This window comes from Sinohyriopsis cumingii, chromosome 13 (genome assembly GCF_028554795.1).
Source record: "Sinohyriopsis cumingii isolate HCF-2022 chromosome 13, ASM2855479v2, whole genome shotgun sequence".
NCBI lineage: Eukaryota > Metazoa > Mollusca > Bivalvia > Unionida > Unionidae > Sinohyriopsis > Sinohyriopsis cumingii.
The window spans coordinates 72706365-72712645 of record NC_142973.1 but is presented as its reverse complement, the minus strand read 5'-3'; positions in this window follow the sequence as shown (position 1 = coordinate 72712645).

Here is a 6281-nt window from a genome sequence, read left to right as displayed (position 1 = left end):
TGGCAGATGCAACTGGACACAGGCACAAAAATAAATCAACTCGGAATTAGCAATATGAAGCTTATTGTGCATACTCTCGTTGCCCTAGAAGCCTAGAGAGTCTACATCTGACGACTTGTGCCTGACCGAAACCTTGTTCCACCTCAGAAAGTACAATAGATCCAATTAAAAGTGAGATCAATCACCTCTACATACATACGCATCTTCCAGGTCAATCCTGCTGTGCATACCTTAAATGTATAGCGATGTCATTTGGACCACCTCAGCTATTTACGACTACGAAGTTGCGAGTGCATCCTGCGATCAATCCAGTAGTAGAAATAGCAGAGATGGTCCGAATAGATTACAGTTGGGGGGGGGGATGATATTTAAGGCAAATAAAATGTTCGATTTTTCTATCAAATAATACGCTCATGCACATAGTGCTTGTTTAACAATTTTATGAAAGAAGTCTCTATTTAAAAATCAAGACGTCACTTTGTGTAATCGTTAATATTTTCACTACGCAACATAAGGGGTTTCCGAAACATTAAATAAGTCGAACATTAAATAACTATGAGCTGCAAAGATGATACTCATATTCGTTTAAATTAGACGAAATGCAGCCTTGAAATTGTGGATAGCCAGTCTAATCCAAATCACGTGCCATCAGTGAGGTAAAATGCATTGAATCTCGTGTAATTATCCTCTGGCATAAATAAGCATAACCGATTCCAGATATAACCAATTGCTGATTCACAGTGAGCTCAGTTAGTAACATTGGAGGTCACAGTGCCAATATTTTGCAACACTGGCATTTGGAATGAAATAAAACTTTTTTATATTGATAAAATTATTTACTTTCAAAATGGCAACGGATAAATTGTGGAGTTCAAATGGAAACTATTTCTTTGTTAATATATAATCGGAAGAACGCAAATGTTTTATTAACATCATTTACTTAAAATTTGGTTAGAAAACAAATAATTTGTTTTCAAACAGGAAAAGAAAATACAACAAAATTATATGTCAAAAGGATGGAAATTGTGAACTCTGAGATAATTGTTGTTTTTGTTGCCTGGTTTTGGTCTGTGTATGTTTCTCACGTTCTTAGAGAGCAGAAGTAATGAAATCTTGATTTCTTTGGCATAATTTATCATTTTGATTGGATAAAGCATCATTAGATTCAAGTTATTTAAGATAAAGTGGAATAACCGTTATATTGTTTGTGTAGACAAAGATAAAAGGTGTGTAAAATGGTTAGATTCCTGTTATACTGTATGTGTAGACAAAGACAAGGGTGTGTATAATTATTAGATTCCTGTTTTACTGTATGTGTAGACAAATACAAGGGGTGTGTAAAATTGTTAGATTCCTATTATACTGTATGTTTAACAAATACAAGGGGTATGTAAAATGGTTAGATTCCATATCCAGCCACTGCACATTCTTGTTACTACCCCCTTGTATATATTATTACGATTGTTATTATGCAAAATGGTCCAACCTTCATCAGCTCTTTTATATTTTAAATATTGCATAATATTTGTGAAGTCTATACCTTGAATTGTATGCAAATATTTTGGCAATCAAATATTTTTTTAAAGAATATTTGTCAAAATACAGTATTTCTCCATTTCTTTAGTTGTTACTTTGAGAAAAAGTTACACAAGAATATAATTCTATATAACATTCCAACTGGTTCCAGGGCCTACCAGCATTCATGAGCAGACAGTAATATGACTGTTTTAAAAAGAAACTGTTTCATTGCTATCTCAATAAAAGCAATATACAGCCGTGTTTGGAATATATCGGACGAAACACAAAAATATATTTTTGTTTTTACAACCTTATTTAAGTCATATGACACGAGAAACTAAAGAACGATTTTTTTAACAGATGTTTTAAAGTTATATGTCACGAAAAACTAAAATATTATTATTATTAAAGCCATGTTTAAGTCGTATGTTACGACTAACTAAAATAATATTTTTAAGTCATGTCATGATAACTTAAAGATGACTTGTAACTGGAGGATTCGTTTTTAAGCTGTAAAAGACATAAGTAACGTCTAACTTTTAGTAAACTGGATATCAGGAAAAAGTAATAGTAACTCTCTGCAATATGACACACGCGGTGTGTAATTCCCCGTTTCCCCTGCATTGCCAGTACATAGAAATGTAAACGACACTCCAAGGTCTCTTCCGGTTGAATATCTCTGTGGTTTTTCGCTTCAGTAGCTGGTTTTATTGGTGTACTGATGCATTAGTTTCATTAGATTTTATATATACGATGTTCAGTATAGCCACCGTAATAGTCACCCTAAATAATCATATCCAATGTACATAGGATTTGGTGTGGATAGTTTTTGTTGTATGCACTTCTTTGATTTACATTTCCAATCTAGGATTGAGGGTCAACATTTAATTATTCACTTAGTGCGTACAGGTAAATGCTTCTCTGCGTAAAGGAAATCAGAAGGCCCAGTAAAATATTCAAAAACATGAACGAATTTATACTATTAAACAATATTCTTCTCCCCATCCGACCTCACTCTCCTACCACCCAACCACTTCCACATATCAGTCAACTGCTGGAGTAAATGGGCTTTTCTCTTTTGGCTGCTATTTTTTTAATCAAGTCTGTGAAGTGCGACTCGGTTGAAATTATATACCATACACAGCAGAAAGGAACTTCAACAAGCGAATAAATCCAATGCCAATTATCAAACCATAGTCATTTACAGGAGGTTTGGTTAAGTTTGGCCTTTCAATACCAATTTAGCATCCTCAGAACTGTTATTAAACAAATGAATTGTAGAAGTCAAGTGATAAGGAATATACACGTAAAGATACCGTTTCGAGCTATCATTTGCAAAATAATGGAACAGAACCACAAGAACACGTGCAATAAATAGCACGATTATCAGTAATGGTATTGTAATCAGACAGAGAAGCACGAAACACAAGGCTGATGTGCCGTCTTTGACAGTGAAGTGCGACTGCAAGCTTGTAACGTCTTCGAGTACTTGAAAGTGACAGTAAAGAAATCCGATCAGGCCACGTGTGCGGCAAGTTTTCGTATTGTCTGTGGTATTTTGTATTTAATTGTCAGCTTGAATTAATCAGTTAATTCTAAGATTGCAAGAGCAAATGGTTGCATTCTAAAATAAACACTCAACCCCCCAAAAACTTGTAGGACAAGCGGACGAATATATTGACAAACACGGAAAAGGCACTCTCATTACAAATGAACAAATACTATGTTGCCAAAGAGGGCAAATGTACTCTCGTTTCAAATGAGCAATTATTTGAAATATTAATTGACAGAATTAACCGATGGTAAAGATATTAGGAAAAAATCAATATTAGGTGCTTTTGTTGTGTTCTCTTTAGTACTACCTTCATGACGTAATTTCTGAATTTAATGCCTTCTAGCTATTAATATATGTACGCTTTTAAGTGCAAATAAACAGTTATTTCATAGTGGCCGTGCATTTAAAAAGTGACGATAAATCATGTATCCAATACTAATTTAGAGAAATCTAGCTACGATAAATTCCATTTTTGTGCTAACGAAGTCAACTAAACCTTTTATATTATAGGATCCACTGAAAAGTCCTTTAATTAGTTGTAAAAATGTAATCGTTAGTCAGAAATGTTAAGTCATGCAGACTATTTTTCATCCGGGGATTTTTTTCTTCGGCATTGAGAGAATGTCATTGTCACGAATGCATCACGACATGAAGTACCTGGGTATTGCGGATAAAAATTTAATTGACAATATAACATATCGCCAAGAATCACTTGCACTGTCATCATTTGTGGTAGAATTACATCATCCAAGCTCGTTTATATTCTCGAAAGAGTGACTGCCAGACTGGATGATCTCGTTAGAAATGTTAATACTAACATCAACAAACTGATTAAAAATGACCATGTGAGTATACGTACCTGTCTATTCCATTATCCAATAAATATAGGAAATATTTGCCTGGTATCCGGAAAATGGGACTGGATGGGACACGATGGTACATGTCTGCGGCATGATGCCCCATTGCTTGACATCACTATACACTGTCACACTGCAGACATCGTAACGATATGGCTGAGAGTGTTTTAAAGCTACGTTAAAAATCCAAATCACACACACACACACACACACACACACACACACACATAAAGCATCATACTGTTGTCATATAAATATTTTTCTTTCAAAATGGCTCAACTGCTAACGTTAACATATAAACTACTTTCTGGACTAATTTTCAACAACACTGTAACAAATATCATTATCATTTGTGATTCTTTCTATCACATAGTTTTTATTTCAGTGGAAATTGTTTAGATAGAAAGAAGAAAGAATAATTTCGTTCATTCTGATAGACGATGCATCTTTCATTTGTTGTGAGTAAAAAAGTTGTTACAAAAAGAAGTTGCAATAGTATTAACGTTTAAACGTAGATTATACTTTTGTTATAGACTATAAGTCAAAGAAAAAGCTTCCTTCCGAATAAACAGCACATTTTACACAGACAAAGTCATTTTTCAACACAGAATAACTAATGCGCGTGATGTCGCATTGCTTGATGCAGTACCGTCAGAGTGCAGTCGACGATCCATGTTTACTTGACCTTAAGTGTTACTTACACAACTGAACATTACATTATTGCAATATTCATGTGAAAGAAGGTTTACTGGATGCAGAAATTCCCATATTTGCTGTAATGTATTTGTGACCGGATATTTGATGTACTTGATTTGGAACAGTAAACTACAGAATATGCAAACAAGTTTGATTTGCAGTCGAATTGCAATACATATTTACCGCGTAAATATGTAGGGGTTGGATAAACTTCTGTCAGCTTGGAGACCGGTTTATGTCCACATTCTTCTGTGAACAGAGGTGAGTTTATTTATTTTCGAAAGTTGACATTTAAACCACTCTTGTATATAGGGTGGATTTCAAAGTACAAGTATACAGCCCCCCTCCATCCCCACTCCACACACCGCTATCAACTGAACAATACCCTCAGTTTTACTTGTTGTTGTTCTTGTCTTGGAGTGTTGGCCGTTTTTCATGTTATGATATGTTTTACATGACAATACAAACTCATGTGGTGGTAAATTAGCCATATTCAGACAGACTAGACCATTTTCCCCACAACTCTTTTCGTGATTGGAATCGAGAAATGGTTCCCAAAATGTTTTATTGAAAACAAAAAATTCCATAAGGCAGGGTTAAAAGAAAGTTTTCCCACGATCACAGCCAATCAGTAAAGAGAATCAGAATCACATGAAGTGATATGTTCACACGTTATAATGTCCAAAATATTAAACTGCACACACCATAGGCAAAGTATACCAACTTTTTTGATAAATTATGTTATTAGCTTTTTAATAGACTCTACCACCAGTAATCTGTTTATAATAGATTCAAACTAAATGTGTCAAACAGTCTGTCTTTGAGTCAATGCATGCATTTGAAGCTGTAGACTTGCATATTGACTATTTTTGAATGTTTTGCACGACTGTTTTAGTTAGATAAATTCAAGTTTAGAAGATTTAGTTTGACACGAACTTGCTACTGACTTCAGTTTCTTTGATTGTGATGTCAATGTTCCTTTTATCAGTAAAACCTACCTCCGCCGTTGTATTTTATTTTCAGAAGTGTTCCCTCTTTATGGGAGCGAAATGCAGGACTGAACATCACTGCCTCAGAATCTGACAGTATTGCTTAGATACCAATCGTGCCAGCCCTTAATTAGCAGTCAAACCAACTAAAGTGAATTTCATAAAGTCCAACCATTATTTTTTATCCATATTACCAAAGAATAATTTGGATATCGTCTAATCTGATGCACTGTCATATCTATCTGTCATACCCATACTCTTCTCCGTTATTTTTTTTAAAAATAACAAATACCAACCTCGTCCAAACTTATCCAAATACAGAGCGCATCCAAACTTGTCCAAAAATAGCAAATTTGTCCACACTTGTTCAAATACAGGCCCATTCAAAATTGTCCAAAACTAAAATATCATCCAAACGTTTACATATATATATATATCAGTTAAAAAAATATGAGATCCTGAGCAGACAGGTGTACGCATTTGTTTGTTTATGGTTCAACATATACAAATCAACATCAATATTTTAACTCCGTTATTTCTATTAAGAACCCTTTTCTGTTTCATCTCATAATAAAATTTAAACAATGAAATCATCCATGATTCTAATTCATTGATCAATCATGCTTAAGATAAGCTAACAACAGAAACTTTAAATTTATTTCTGAA